General features: G+C 37.0%; 1 non-coding gene across 1 annotated transcript; it reads right to left on the reverse strand.

Moving 5' to 3' along the window:
- Nucleotides 1-14,267: 14,267 nt before the first annotated feature.
- LOC112932095 (U6 spliceosomal RNA) lies at nucleotides 14,268-14,372 on the reverse strand. The gene has a single exon (XR_003237422.1). It is a non-coding gene; the product is annotated as a U6 spliceosomal RNA (small nuclear RNA).
- Between the last annotated feature and the right edge of the window lie 2,252 nt (nucleotides 14,373-16,624).

Here is a 16,624-nt window from a genome sequence, read left to right on the forward strand (position 1 = left end):
GTTCTTGTGCTCTCTGGCTTCTGGTTGAGTTCAACCAGTTGGAAGCCGCCAGCAGGATACAAGAGTGAAGGACAGGACTGACGTTAGGGTACTTTCAGATGTGCAACTGCTGCCCACCTTAAGGCCAGCAGCAGCACAGAAGACTCCCCCCTCCACGGAGTGGAAAGAGACAGCAGCCTAGAGCCATTCTCAAAAAACCATCCTTCCTCTGGTCTGAGGAACCAATGTGTTTTTTCTAGCCTTTCCAAGCTAGCAGTAACAGCCACAGGCAGACAATGTAGACAATATGCTACGGCTTTTTTCCTTGCAACTATTGGGTTTGCTTCATTGATTTTGAAGATTTGTTATTAGCTGCATAGATATTTATGATTGTTCTGTCCTTTTGATGAAATAATCCCTTTATCATTATGATAATAGTAATATGGTAGAGAAAATGTTAATACTCTTTGCTCTGAAATCTACATTGGTAGAAATATAGCCACCCAGCTTTCTTTGTGTTAGTGTTAGTGTGGTATATTTTTTCCAATCACCTAATTTTTCATCTTTTTCTCTTTCTCTATTTGAAGTACATTTCTTTTAGGCAGCAAATACATAGCTGTATCTTGCTTTTTTATACATCTAATAATCTTTGCCCTTTAGTGGACCACATTTAATGTGGTTATTGAAATGATTAAGTTTAAATCTATCATTTTGCCATTTGTTTTCTATTTGTATCATTTGTGTTTTGTTCACTTTTCAATGCCTTGTTTTGTATTAATGGAGTGCTTTTTCTGATTTCATTATATCTTCTTTGTGATATATTAACTAATATTCTTTTTGATTAATTTAGGGACTGCTTTAGAGTTTAATTTAACACAATCTACATTGAAGTTATATACCATCTCACATATGCTTCAAGAATGTTACAATAGTACACTTTCAATTCTCCTCTCCTGAGCTTTATGCTATTATTTTCATAACTGTAGTTTCAATGTTATAAACCCCATACTACCTCCTTATTATTTTTGTTTAAACAGTTCATTCTCTATTTTATTTGGAATAACTTACATACCATGAACTTCACTCTCTTAAAGTATAGAACTAAATGGTTTTTAGTATATTCACAAAGCTGTGCAATCATCACTCATTCCAGAACATCATCATCCCCCCAAGAAAAAAAACCCATACCCTTTAGCAGTGACTCCCTATCCTCCCCGCCCACATCCTCTACTTCTCCCTCCTTCTCCAGCCCCAAGAAACCAGTAATCTACTTTCTGTCCCTAAAGATTTGCATACTCTGAATAAATTGATGGTTGTCAGAGGGGTGGGGGAGTTAGGGGGTTTGGGGAAAATGGGTGAAAGGGAGTAGGAGGTACAGGCTTCCAGTTATGGAATGAGTAAGTCGTGGGAATAAAAGGTACAGCATAGGGAATATAGTCAATGGTATTATAACAGCATTATGTGGTGACAAATGGTAGCCACACTTGTGGTGAGCACAGCATAACTTAGAGTTGTTGAACCACTATGTTGTACACCTGAAACTAATATAAAGTTACATGTCAACTATACTTCAATGAAAATAAAATAAAATAAAATAAATATTTACCTTCTCTGGACAATTCATATAAATGGAATCATATAGTATATGGCCCTTTGTGCCTATTTTTTCACTTACCATAATGTTTTCAAGGCTCATTCATGCTGTGGCATGTGTCAATACTTCATTCCTTAATTTTTTTTAAGTTGAGGCAAAATTCACATACCATAAAGCTAACAATTTTAAAGCAAACAATTTAAGTGGCATTTAATAAATTCACAATGTGTGCAGCCACCACCTCTATCTGGTTCCAAAACATTTTCTCTCTTTTTAAAAAAGATTTTATTTATTCATTCATGAGAGACACAGAGACTTAGGCAGAGGGAGAAGCAGGCTCCCTGCAGGGAGCCGGATGTAGGACTCAATCCCCAGACCTGTGATCATGCCCTGAGGCAAAGGCAGGCACTCAACTGATGAGCCACCCAGGCATCCCAGTTCCAAAACATTTTCATAGGCATTGAGTGATCACTTCCCACTCCCCAAAGTCCCTGGCAGCCACTAATCTACTTTCTGTCTTGATGGATTTACTTATTCTGGATGTTCATATAAATGGAATCATACAATATGTATTGGCCTTTTTTTTTTTTTTTTTTTTGGTCTGGGTTCTTTTTTTAATTTAAATTCAATTAGCCAACATATAGTACATCATTAGTCTGGCTACTTTCATTTGGCATTGTGTTTTCAAGATTCAACTACATTATACCACATATTAGTACTTCAGTCCTTTTTATGTTTAATAATAATTTATTGCATGGATATACCATGTTTTGTTTACCTATTGATCCATTGACATTTGGGCCATTTCCATCTTTTGGTGATTGTGAATCATGCTGTTATGAACATTCATGCATGAGTATTTGAATTCCTGTTTTCAGTTCTTTTGAGTATATACCTAGGAGTACATTTGCTTGGTCATATAGTAAGTCTATGTTTAATTTATCGAAGAATTTGTCAGACTGTATTCCAACAGCAGACTCACCATTTACATTCCCACCAGCGAAGTACAGATGTTCTAATTTTTCCATATCCCTTCCGAAACTTATTTTTCCATTTTTAAATTATAACTACCCAGTGTATGTGAAGTGGTCCCATTGTGGTTTTGATTTTAATTTCCCTAATGATTAATGATGCTGAATATCTTTTTGTGTGCTTGCTGGCCACTTGTATATCTTCTTTAGAGAAATGTCTATTCAGATACTTTGCCAATTTTAAATTGTTATTTTTCACTTTATTATTGAAATGTAAGTGTACTTTATATATTCTGAATATTAGTCCCTTATCAGATGTATGATTTCCAAATATGTTCTCCCATTCTGAGGCTTGTCATATTAATTTCTTGATGTTGTCCTTCAAAACATTGTAATTTTGGTGGAATTCCATTTATCTATTTTTCCTTTCGTTGTTCTTCCTGTTGTTGTCATATCTAAGAAACCATTGCCTAAACCAAGGTCATGAAGATTTGCCCCTGTTTAATTCTTTAACTCACTCAAATTAATTTTTGTACCTGGTGTAAGGGGAGGATCCAACTTTATTGTTTTGCATGTAGCTATCCAGTTGTTCCAGAACCATTTGTTGAAAAGACTATTCTTTTCTCCCATTGAATTGTTTTGGCATCCTTTGAAAAATCAATTGACCATAGATATATGGGCTTATTTCTGGACTCTCAATTCTATTCCACTGATATATTTGTCTGTCTCTATGACAGTACCACACAGTCTTGATTACTGTAATTTTTCAGTAAGTTTTGAGATTGTCAAGAGTGAGTCTTTCAGCTTTGTTCTTTTTCATGATTGGCTATTCAGGGTCCCTTGTGATTCCATATGAATTTTAGGATCAGCTCCTCACTTCAAGAAAAAAAAAAATCAGCTGGGACTTTGATAGATTGCATTGAATCTTTGCATCACTGGGGGATATTGTATTTTAGTAATATTAAAGCCTTCCAAGCCATAAACACTGGTTGTCTTTCCAGTTATATAGGTCTTCTTTAATTTTCTTCAATGATGTATTCTAGTTTTCTGTCTACAAGTCTTATACTTCTTTCGTAACATTTATTCCTAATTATTCTATTCTTTCTAGTGCTACTATAACTGGAATTTTTACCTTAATTCTCTTCTTATATTGTTTATGGCTATTGTGTACAAATATATTTTTTGTATCTTGATCTTATAGCTTAAAGCTATGCTGAAGGCATTTGTTAGCTCTAATAATTTTTAGTGGATTTATTGGGATTTTCTGTATGTAAAGTTATGTTGTCTGCTAATAGAAATAGTTATACTTTTTTCTTTCCAATCTTCATGCCTTTTGTTTTATTTGCCTAATTGATCAGGACAGAAACTCTAGCTCAATATTTAATAGAAAAGATGAGAGCAAACATCTTTTAATTGTTTCCAATACAAGGGGGAAGGTTTCAGGCTTTCAACTCATAAGTTCAGTATTAGTTCTTCTATTCCTAGCCATTGACTGTTTTAATCATGAAGGGTTGTTGGATATTGTCAGATTCTTTTTATGCATAAAGATAAGCACATGGGTATTTTTTCTTCATTCTATTAATTAACTATATTACATTGATTGTTTTTAATATGTTAAATGAACGTCATATTCTGGTATAAATCTCAATTGTGGTGTATAATGTTTTTAATGTGCTTTTTGAATTTCTTTCACTAGTATTTTGTTGAGGATTTTTTGCATCAATACTATAAAAGATAAGAATCCAGAGTTTTCTTGTAGTGTCTTTTTTATGCACAATTTTTAATTTAAATTCAATTTGCCAACATATAGTATAACACCCAGTGCTCATCCCAGCAAGTGCCCTCTCAGTGCCCATCACCCAATTACCCCATCCACCCACCGCCCTCCCCTTTCACTTTGTTTCCCAGAGTTAGGAGTCTCTCATGGTTTGTCTCCTTCTCTAATTTTTCCCACTAAGTTCCCCTCCTTTCCCTTAAAATCCTTTTCACTATTTCTTATATTCTCCCTATGAGTGAAACCATATGATGATTGTCCTTCTCCAAATGACTTATTTCACTCAACATAATACCCTCCAGTTCCATCTATGTTGAAGCAAATGGGGGGTATTCATCTTTTCTGAATGCTAAGTAATATTTTATATATATATATATATATATATATACCACATCTTCTTTATCCATTCATCTTTCGATGGACACTGAGGCTCCTTCCATAGTTTGGCTATTGTGGACATTGCGGCTATAAACATTGGGATGCAGATGTCCTACCATTTCACTGCATCTGTATCTTTGGGGTAAATCCCCAGCAGGGCAATTGCTGGGTCGTAGGACAGTTCTTTTTTTATCTCTTTGAGAAACCTCCACACAGTTTTCCAGAGTGGCTATACCAGTTCACATTCCCACCAACAGTGCAATAGGGTTCCCCTTTCTCCACATCCTCTCCAACATTTGTTGTTTCCTGTCTTGTTAAATTTCACCATTCTCACTGATGTGAGGTGTTAACTCATTGTGGTTTTGATTTGTATTTCCCTGATGGCAAGTGATGCAGAGCATTTTTTCATGTGATTGTTGGCCATGTCTATGTCTTCCTCTGTGAAATTTCTGTTCATGTCTTTTGCCCATTTCATGATTGGATTGTTTGTTTCTTGGATGTTGAGTTCTTTATAGAGCTTGGATACTAGCCCTGTATCTCATATGTCATTTGCAAATATACTCTCCCATTCTGTAGGTTGTCTTTTAGTTTTGTTGGCTGTTTCTTTTGCTGTGCAGAAGCGTTTTATCCTGATTAAGGCCCAATAGTTCATTTTTGCTTTTGTTTCTTTTGCCTTCGTGGATGTATCTTGCAAGAAGTTGCTGTGGTCAAGTTCAAAAACGGTATTGCCTGTGTTCTCCTCGAGGATTTTGTTGGAATCTTGTCTCACATTTAGATCTTCCACCCATTTTGAGTTTGACATTGTGTATGGTGTAAGAGAATGGTCTAGTTTCATTCTTCTGCACGTGGCTGTCCAATTTTCCCAACACCATTTATTGAAGAGATTGTCCTTTTTTCCAGTGGATATTCTTTCCTGCTTTGTCGAAAATGAGTTGACCATAGAGTTGAGGGCCTATTTCTGGGTTCTCTATTCTGTTCCATCGATCTATGTGTCTGTTTTTGTGCCAGTACCACACTGTCTTGATGATCACAGCTTTGTAGTACAACTTGAAATCCGACATTGTGATGCCTCCGCCATTGGTTTCCTTTTTCAATATTCCCCTGGATATTTGGGGTCTTTTCTGATGCCACACAAATCTTAAGATGATTTGTTCCAACTCTGTGAAGAAAGTCCATTGTATTTTGATAGGGATTGCATTAAATGTGTAAATTGCTCTGGGTAGCATAGACATTTTCACAATATTAATTCTTCGAATCCATGAGCATGGAATATTTTTCCTTCTCTTTGTGTCTTCCTCAATTTCTTTCAGAAGGGTTCTGTAGCTCTTAGGGTATAGATCCTTTACCTCTTTGGTTAGGTTTATTCCTAGGTATCTTATGCTTTGGGATGAAATTGTAAATGGGATTGACGCCTTAATTTCTCTTTCTTCAGTTTCATTGTGAGTGTATAGAAATGCCACTGATTTCTGGGCATTGATTTTTGTATCCTGCCATGCTACCGAATTGCTGTGTGAGTTCTAACAATCTTGGGGTGGAGTCTTTGGATTTTCTAAGTACAGTATCATCTCATCTGCAAAAAGCGAGAGTTTACCTTCTTTTTTTGCCAATTTGAATGCCTTTTATTTCTTTTCTTTTCTTTTTTCTTTTTTTTTTTTTTTGCCTGATTGCTGAGGCTAGGACTTCGAGTACTATGGTGAAGAGCAGTGGTGAGTGTGGACATCCCTGTAGTGTTCCTGATCTTAGGGGAAAGGCTCCCAGTGTTTCCCCATGGAGAATGATATTTGCTGTGGGCTTTTCGTAGATGGCTTTTAAGATGCTGAGGAATGTTCCCTCTATCCCTACACTCTGAAGAGTTTTGATCAGGAATGGATGCTGTATTTTGTCAAATGCTTTCTCTGCATCTAATGAGAGGATCCTATGGTTCTTGGTTTTTCTCTTGTTGATATGATCTATCACGTTGATTGCTTTATGAGTGTTGAACCAGCCTTGCATCCCAGGGATAAGTCCCACTTGTTCATGGTGAATAATCTTCTTAATGTACTGTTAGATGCAATTGGCTAGTATTTTGTCGAGAATTTTTGCATCTGTGTTCATCAAGGATATTGGTCTATAATTCTCCTTTTTGGTGGGGTCTTTGTCTGGTTTTAGAATTAAGGTGATGCTGACCTCATGGAACGAGTTTGGCAGTATTCCATCCCTTTCTATCTTTCCGGACGGCTTTAGTAGAATAGGTATGGTTTCTTCTTTAAATGTTTGATAGAATTCCCCTGGGAAGCCATCTGGCCCTGGACTTTTGTGTCTTGGGAGGTTTTTGATGACTACTTCAATTTCCTCCCTGGTTATGGCCTGTTCAGGTTTTCTATTTCTTCCTGTTCTAGGTTTGGTACTTTGTGATTTTCCAGAAATGCATCCATTTCTTCTAGATTGCCTAATTTATTGGTATATAGCTGCTCATGATATGTTTTTAAAATTGTTTATATTTCCTTGGTATTGGTGGTGATGTCTCCTCTTTCACTCATGATTTTATTAATTTGAGTCTTTTCTCATTTGTTTTTAATAAGGCTGGCTAATGGTTTATCTATCTTATTAATTCTTTCAAAGAACTAATTCCTGGTTTTGTTGATCTTCTACAATTCTTTTGGTCTCTATTTCATTGAGTTCTGCTCCAATCTTTATTAACTCTCTTCTTCCGCTGTATGTAGGCTTTATTCGCTGTTCTTTCTCCAGTTCCTTTAGGTGCAAGGTTAGCTTATGCATTTGAGTTTTTTCCAATTCTTTTGAGGGATGCATTTATTGCTATGTATATCCCTCTTAAGACTGCTTTTGCTGTATCCCAAAGATTTTGAAAGGTTGTATCTCCATTTTCATTAGTTTCCATGAATCTTTTTAATTCTTCTCTAATTTCCTGGTTGATCCATTCATCTTTTTAGCAGGATGGTCTTTAACACCCGCGTGAATGAGTTTCTTCCTAATTTCTTCTTGTGATTGAGTTCAAGTTTCAAAGTATTATGGTCTGAAAATATGCAGGGTACAATCCAAATCTTTTGGTATCAGTTGAGACCTGATTTGTGACCCAGTATGTGGTCTCTTCCAGAGAAAGTTCCAGGTGCACTTGAAAAGAATGTGTATTCAGTTGCGTTTGGATGTAAAGTTCCATAAATATCTGTGAAATCCATCTTGTCCAGTGTATAATATAAAGCTCTTGTTTCTTTGGAGATGTTGTGCTCAGGATATCTGTCATTTGCGGAAAATGCTGTGTTGAAGTCTCCCAGTATTAGTGTATTATTAGCTGTGTCTTTACTTTGGTTTTTAATTGATTGAAACACTTGGCAGCTCCCACATTAGGGGCTTAAATATTCATGATAGGTCCTCTTGTTGGATAGATCCTTTAAGTATGATAGTGTCCCTCTTCATCTCTGACTACAGTCTTTGGGATAAACTTTAATTTATCTGATATGAAGATTGCTATCCCAGCTTTTTTTGAGGACTATTTGTTTTTTTTATTAATAAATTAATTTTTTATTGGTGTTCAATTTACCAACATACAGAATAACACCCAGTGCTCATCCCGTCAAGTGTCGCCCTCAGTGCCCGTCACCCATTCACCCCCACCCCCTTCCCTCCTCCCCTTCCACCACCCCTAGTTCGTTTCCCAGAGTTACGAGTCTTTATGTTCTGTCTCCCTTTCTGATATTTCCCACACATTTCTTCTCCCTTCCCTTCTATTCCCTTTCACTATTATTTATATTCCCCAAATGAATGAGAACATACACTGTTTGCCCTTCTCCGATTGACTAACTTCACTCAGCATAATACCCTCCAGTTCCATCCACATTGAAGCAAATGGTGGGTATTTGTCGGTTCTAATTGCTGAGTAATATTCCATTGTATACATAAACCACATCTTCTTTATCCATTCATCTTTCGATGGACACCGAGGCTCCTTCCACAGTTTGGCTATTATGGACATTGCTGCTAGAAACATTGAGGTGCAAGTGTCCCGGCGTTTCATTGCATCTGAATCTTTGGGGTAAATCCCCAACAGTGCAATTGCTGGGTCGTAGGGCAGGTCTATTTTTAACTCTTTGAGGAACCTCCACACAGTTTTCCAGAGTGGCTGCACCAGTTCACATTCCCACCAACAGTGTAAGAGGGCTCCCTTCTCTCCGCATCCTCTCCACCATTTGTGGTTTCCTGTCTTGTTAATTTTCCCCATTCTCACTGGTGTGAGGTGGTATCTCATTGTGGTTTTGATTTGTATTTCCCTGATGGCAAGTGATGCAGAGCATTTTCTCATGTGCATGTTTGCCATGTCCATGTCTTCCTCTGTGAGATTTCTCTTCATGTCTTTTGCCCATTTCATGATTGGGTTGTTTGTTTCTTTGGTGTTGAGTTTAATAAGTTCTTTATAGATCTTGGAAACTAGCCCTTTATCTGATACGTCATTTGCAAATATCCTCTCCCATTCTGTAGGTTGTCTTTTAGTTTTGTTGACTGTATCCTTTGCTGTGCAAAAGCTTCTTATCTTGATGAAGTCCCAATAGTTCATTTTTGCTTTTGTTTCTTTTGCCTTTGTGGATGAATCTTGCAAGAAGTTACGGTGGCCAAGTTCAAAAAGGGTGTTGCCTGTGTTCTCCTCTAGGATGTTGATGGAATCTTGTCTCACATTTAGATCTTTCATCCATTTTGAGTTTATCTTGGTGTATGGTGAAAGAGAGTGGTCTAGTTTCATTCTTCTGCATGTGGATGTCCAATTTTCCCAGCACCATTTATTGAAGAGACTGTCTTTCTTCCAATGGATAGTCTTTCCTCCTTTATCGATATTAGTTGACCATAAAGTTCAGGGTCCACTTCTGGGTTCTCTATTCTGTTCCATTGATCTATGTGTCTGTTTTTGTGCCAGTACCACACTGTCTTGATGACCACAGCTTTGTAGTACAACCTGAAATCTGGCATTGTGATGCCCCCAGATATGGTTTTCTTTTTTAAAATTCCCCTGGCCATTTGAATGGTAAATGGTCCTCCAACCTTTCATTTCCAGGCTGGAGGTGTCTTTACGTCTAAAATAAGTCTCTTGTAGACAGCAAATAGATGGGTCTTGCTTTTTTATCTTGTCTGAAACCCTGTGCCTTTTGGTCATTAAGCCCATTCACATTCAGAGTTACTTGAAAGATATGAATTTAGTGTCATCATAATACCTATTCAGTCCCTGTTTTTGTCGATTATTTCTTTGGGCATCCTCTTTCTTTTATTGAGTCCCCATTAATATTTCTTGCAGAGCTGGTTTGGTGGTCACATATTCTTTCAGTTTCTGCCTATCTTGGAAGCTCTTTATCTCTCCTTCTATTCTGAATGAGAGCCTTGCTGTATAGAGTATTCTTGGCTGCATGGTTTGTCTTCTCATTTAGGACCCTGAATATATCCTGCCAGCCCTTTCTGGCCTGCCAGGTCTCTGTGGAGAGGTCTGCTGTTAATCTAATATTTCCTCCCATATGTTAGGGATCTCTTGTCTCTGCTGCTTTAAGGATTTACTCTTTATCTTTCAAATTTGCAAGTTTCACTATTAAATGTTGAGGTGTTGAACAGTTTTTATTGATTTTGGGGAGGGGGACCTCTATATCTCCTGGATCTGAATGCCTGTTTCCCTCCCCAAATTAAGGAAGTTCTCAGCCATTATTTGTTCAAATATGGTTTCTGGTCCTCTCTCCCTCTTGGCACCCTCTGGAACCCCAATTAAACATAGATTTTTCATTCTGAGGCTGTTATTTATTTCCCTTAACCTTTTCTCATAGTGTTTTAATTGTTTTTCTCTTTTTCCCTCAGCTTCCTTCCTTGACATCAATTTGTCTTCTATGTCACTCACTCCTTCTTCTACCTCATTAACCCTCATTGTTAGGACCTCCAGTTTGGATTGCATCTCATTTAATTGATTTTTAATTTTGGCCTGATTAGATCTAAATTCTGCAGTCATGAAGTCTCTTTAATCCTTTATGCTTTTTTTCCAGAGCCACCAGTAGCTTTATAATTGTGCTTCTGAATTGGCTTTCTGATATCAAATTGTAATCCAAATTCTGTAACTCTGTGGCAGCGAGTACTATTTTTGTTTCTTTTGTGGTGAGTTCTTCTTTCTAGTCAATGCAGAGTGGCTAAAAACGGGTTGTACTTGTTAGAAGCGCAAACTCTTCTCTGTAGTGTTCCACCTGTCCTCTCTTTAAAGCTCAGGTTGAATTTGTAGGTTTTCAGGATGATTTGAAAGTTATCTAGGTGTGTTGGTGGGGACAGGTGACTTGGAGACCCACTCTCCTGCCATCTTGCCTCACCCTGTGAAGACTTTTTAAAAGTAATCTCTGCACCCAATGTGGGGTTGAGCTCATGACCTGGAGTCCAAGAGTCACATGCTCTGCCCACTGACCGAGCCAGGCACCCCTTTGTGTAATCTTTTTAAAGTATTAGGTTAGGTATTTATTTGGATCTTTTAGGCTTTTTCAAAATATAGGCATTTACAGCAATAAACTTTTCTCTAAACACTGCTTTAGTCATAACCCATGGGTTTTTGCAGTGTTTTGGTTTTCATTTATTTTCAAGTATGTTCTAATTTACTTTGTTATGTCTTCAGTTAACTACTAGGTATTTAAGGACGTGTTATCAAATTCCACGTATTTGTGAATTTCCCAAATTTCCTGCTGCTTATTTCATTCTGATATTGTCAGAGAACAGACTTTGTATGACTTCAGTCCTTTAAAATTTATAAAGACTTTTTTATGGGTTAACATATGGTCTATCCTGAATAATGTTTCAAGTGCTCTTTAGAACAACCTCTATTCTGTGTTGGGTGAAGTATTCTATAGAAGTTTATTAGATATGGTTGATTTATATATTGTTGTTCAAGTCTTCTATTTTCTTGTTGATTTTATACCTGGTTGTTCTATTCATTATTGAAATTCGCATATTTAAGTATCCAAATATTATTGTTGGATTGTCTATTCATCAGTTCTGTCAGATTTTGCTTCATGTATTTTGGGACTCTGATGTGTTATACACACACACACACATATATATATACATACATATTTTCATATGCTTTTATAAAATGTCTTTTTTGTTCTTATAAAATGTCTTTATCTCTACTAGCAACTTTTAAAAAAGATTTTATTTATTTATTTATTTATTTATTTATTTATTCATTCATTCATTCATTCATGAGAGACACACACACAGAGAGAGAGGCAGAGACACAGGCAGAGGGAAAACCAGGCTCCATGCAGGGAGCCTGACGTGAGACTCAGTCCTGGGTTCCCAGGATCAGGCCCTGGGCTAAAGGCAGTGCTAAACTGCTGAGCCACCTAGGCTGCCCTCTACTCCAACTTTTGTCTTAAGTTTATTTTGTTTGGGGACCCCTGGGTGGCTCAGCAGTTGAGCATGTGCCTTTGGCTCAGGGCATGATCCCACTGTACTGGAACTGAGTCCCACATTGGGCTCTCTGCATGGAGCTTACTTCTCCCTCTGCCTGTGTCTCTGCCTCTCTCTGTGTCTCTCATGAATAAATACATAAAATCTTTAAAAAATATATTTTATTTTGTTTGATATCACTATAGCCAGTCAATCTTTCTGTAACTCATTGCATGATGCATTTTTTCTATCCCTTTTTTTCTATCCCTTTACTTTCAATCTATTTGTGTCTTTGAATCTAAAGTGTATCTCTTATGTACAGCACACAGGTAGTCCATGATTTTTATATCCATTCTGCCAATCTCTTCTTTTTTGGTGGTGTTGCTTAATCCACTCACACTTTTTTTTGAGAGGGAGAGAGTGTGGTGAAGGGCAGAGAGAGAAACAGAATCCTGAGCAGGCTCCAGGCCCAGTGCAGAGTCCGATGCAGGGCTCAATCTCACAACCATGAGATCATGATCTGAGCTGAAATCAAGAGTTGGATGTTTAACCACCTGAGCCATCCAGGCACCCCTGAATCCATTCACATTTAATGTAACTACTGATAATGTAGGACTTATGACTTCTAAGTTGCTCCTTGTTTTTTATATCCTATGTCTTTTTTTCCCTATATTTCTCCATTACTTCCCTCCTGTGTTAAATAGCATTTTCATTCCCTCGTCATTTTAAAATTTATATTTATTTGGAGTTATTTTCTTCTTGTTTGCTGTGTGGTTTACAATTAAACATCTTAATTTATGACAATCCAGTTCAGATAAATGGCCACTCAATTTCAATAGTATACAAAAAGTTTGCTCCCACATAGCTCCATTGTCTGTCCATCTTTGTGCTTTTATTGCAATATAAATTACATCTTTATGTATTACATGCCCATCAACATAGATTTATAATTATTGCGTTATGCAACTATAACTAACTTTAAATTAGGAGGAAAAGAGTTAGAAATAAAATATACCTATGTGCTCTTTTTTTGTATTTACCTATACAGTTACCTATACTAATATTCTTTATTTTTTCTTGTGGATTTAAGTTACAGTCCAGTGCCGTTTCATTTCAACTGAAAGTACTCCTTTTAATATTTCTTATATTATATATATATTTCTTATATTTCTATATGATGAATCACCTCAGTTGGTCTGGTGATGTCATATTTTCTCATTCATTTTTGAAGGATAGCTCTACGAGAATAGGATACTTTGTTGATAGTTTTTTTTTTAGCACTTTGAATATATTGTTCCAGTAATTCTAGCTTCATTGTTTTCTGATGGGAAATTGGCTAGTAATATTATAAAGGATCCCTTGTACCGAATGAATTTCTTCTGCCTTGCTGCTTTAAAGACTCTTTGTCTTTGACTTTGGACAGTTTGATTCTCATGTATCTTGGTGAGATTCTCTTTGAGCTATTTCTATTTGGAGTTCATTGAACTCGTTAGATGTGCAGAGAAATGTATTTCATCACATTTTGATACCTTTTGTTACCATTTCTTTGAATATTCTTTCTGCCCTTTTGTCTCTCACTTTTCCCAGTGGGACTCCTGTTACTATGTATATTGGTTCACTTGACCATGGTCCATAGTTCTCAGATGGTTCTGTTCATTTTTATTCATTCTTTTTTCTTTCTATTCCTCAGACTGGATAATCTAATTTGACCAATCTTCGAGTGTGCTGTTTCTTTCTTCTGCCAGTTCAGATGAATTGTTGAGCCCCACAGTGAATTCACTGTGTAGTGAATTTTTCATTTCAGTTTTTCTACTTTTTTAACTGCAGAAATTCTTATTGGCTCTTCTTCCTTTTTTGAAAGTATTTCTGCACTTTTTTCTTCTTTTTCTCCTACTTTTTTATTTAATTTTTTTAAAAAACATTTATTTATTTATTTATTTATGATAGACACACACACACACACACACACACACAGAGAGAGGCAGAGACACAGGCAGAGGGAGAAGCAGGCTCCATGCCTGGAGCCCAATGCAGGACTCGATCCCAGGACTCCACGATCGCGCCCTGGGCCAAAGGCAGGCGCCAAACCGCTGAGCCACCCAGGGATCCTCCTAATTTTTTTTATTGGGGTTCAATTTGCCAACATATAGCATGACACCCAGTTTTTATTTAAATTCCAGTTAAAAACATGGAATGCCTCATGAATTTGCTTGTCATCCTTGCACAGGGGCCATGCTAATCTTCTCTGTATCATTCTAATTTTAGTATACGCACTGCCAAAGAGAGCACACATATTGGTTCTTTTTTAAATATTTTATATCTCTGTATTAACATTCACTCTTTAATGAGGCATAATTCTCATGGTTTCCTTTACTTTTAAGAAAGCAGAAATTGCTGATTTAAAGTACCTGTCTACCTAAGTCCAAAGTCAAGTCTTCCTCAAGGAACTGTTACTGTTGACTACTTCTTTTCCTGTATATGGGCCATAATTTTTGCTCCTTTGTATGTCTCATAATTTTTTTCTTGAAAATTGGAAATTTAATAATGTGAGGGCTTTGCATATCAAATGCTCCTTTAAAGGTTTTGTTGTTGTTGCTTATTTGTTTGTTGAATGATGTTACTGTACTAAATCTATAAAAATTTGTATTTTTTATCATGTGTGGCCACTAAAGTCTCTCCTCACTTAGATTAGTGTCCAGATAATTACTTTACAGAGATTTTCTTAAATGCTTGGAACCAGTAAATCTCCCAGTCATCGCCGAGTGGCTCTATGAGCTCACTGGGGGTACAGCTTCAACTCTTAGCCAGGCAGTTCACAACCACCTCTTAGCCTTCTCTTGCTTCTTGTCTAGAATCCTCCCAGTCAGGCAGCAGTGAGAACTTTGAGTCTTCTAGGTCTTTCATGAGCATGTGCACAGCCTTGAACATGCTCACATCACTATAACTGTTCGTTTCCTTCTAGGTCCACAAAAACATTCCAAGGGCTTTTTAAAGCCTATGGACATCACATCTTCCAGATTTTCATTTTAAGATTTTTAGTAAGCTTATTGTTTATCTCAACTGTTATCTACAGTTTGAGGCAGTTGCAATATTAAACAACTGATACGGAAAAGTTTTTTTGGCACTGGTACACCTCTGTGTTAGGTCAAATATAGATAAGCTTTGTAAACGTGTTAATCCCAGGAACCACCAAACAGATCAATAAGAGCAGTCATTTGCGAAGGAAGCTTTAAAGGAGCTCCTGCCCTTTTCTGCCCACTCCAGTGGCTGCCAATTGGTTGGTTTTCAGTGATTGAGGGCTATTAGTATTCCAGGCTACCGCAGAGCTGGGCATGGGAAGGTGGGAATAGGGCAAGCTAAAACACCACAAAGGTCAGTTTTCTTACCAAGATTCAATTGGTTTTTGTTGGTTTTGTTTTGCTTTGTTCTTGAGTCAACAGTTCCTAGATTGCTGCAAGTCTTTGGTTAACTTCCAGAGTTCTAAAAAGTTGATTCTGACCATTTTTGTTAGTCTTATCCTCAGTTTTTTTAGGGGAAAGAATTTTTAGAGGTCCTGATATTCCCACTGATGTCCTCAAGTGTCCTTTAAAGACATATAAATAATAAGAAAAATAGTTTATACATTTACCCATATAGTTTCTTTTTTAATTCCTTCATTCTTCTGTGTAGATCTCTATTTCAATCTTTAATTTTCCAAGCACTAGGAACTTCCTTTCTTTATTTTATTTTATTTTTTTTAGAAACTTCCTTTCTTTAAAGAGCAGTCTGCTGGCACCGAATTCCTTCAGTTGTTATATATCTGAAAAAGTCTTATTTCACCATGGGATTTTTAAAAACAAGATTTTATGTATTTATTCATGAGAGACACAGAATGAGAGGCAGAGTCATAGGCAGAGGGAGAAGCAGGCTTCCTGCAGGGAGCCTGATGCAGAACTCGATCCTGGGACCCCAGGATCATGACCTGAGCCAAAGGCAGACTCTCAAACACTGAGCCACCCAGAAATCCCTCACCATGGATTTTGACAGCTGTTTTCACTGGGATTAGAATTCTGCATACACTTTTTAAAAATACTATCAGAACTGTAAAGATGTTGCTCAAATGTTTCTCACTTGCATGATTTCTAATGAGAAAGCTGCTGTCATCTTTGTTCCTTGACATATAATGTGATCACGATGTGTTTTGGTGTAGTTTCTTTGTGTTTCTTGGGTTTTATATTTATTAAGGCTCTTGGACCTGTGGATTTATAGTTTTCACCAAATTTGAAAAAAAAATGTGTCCCTTATTATTTACTTTTTTTTGTTTTCAAGTATTTTATTTACTTATTCATGAGAAACAGAGAGACAGAGAGGTAGAGACACAGGCAGAGGGAGAAGCAGGCTCCATGCAGGGAGCCCGATGTGGGACTCGATCCCAGGTCTCCAGAATCACACCCTGGGCCAAAGGCAGTGCTAAACCGCTGAGCCACCCGGGCTGCCCTTTCCCTTATTATTTAAAATATTTTTCTGATCTTCCCCTTCCACCACCACCCCTGCATGGAC

Source organism: Vulpes vulpes, chromosome X, assembly GCF_048418805.1.
Source record: "Vulpes vulpes isolate BD-2025 chromosome X, VulVul3, whole genome shotgun sequence".
NCBI lineage: Eukaryota > Metazoa > Chordata > Mammalia > Carnivora > Canidae > Vulpes > Vulpes vulpes.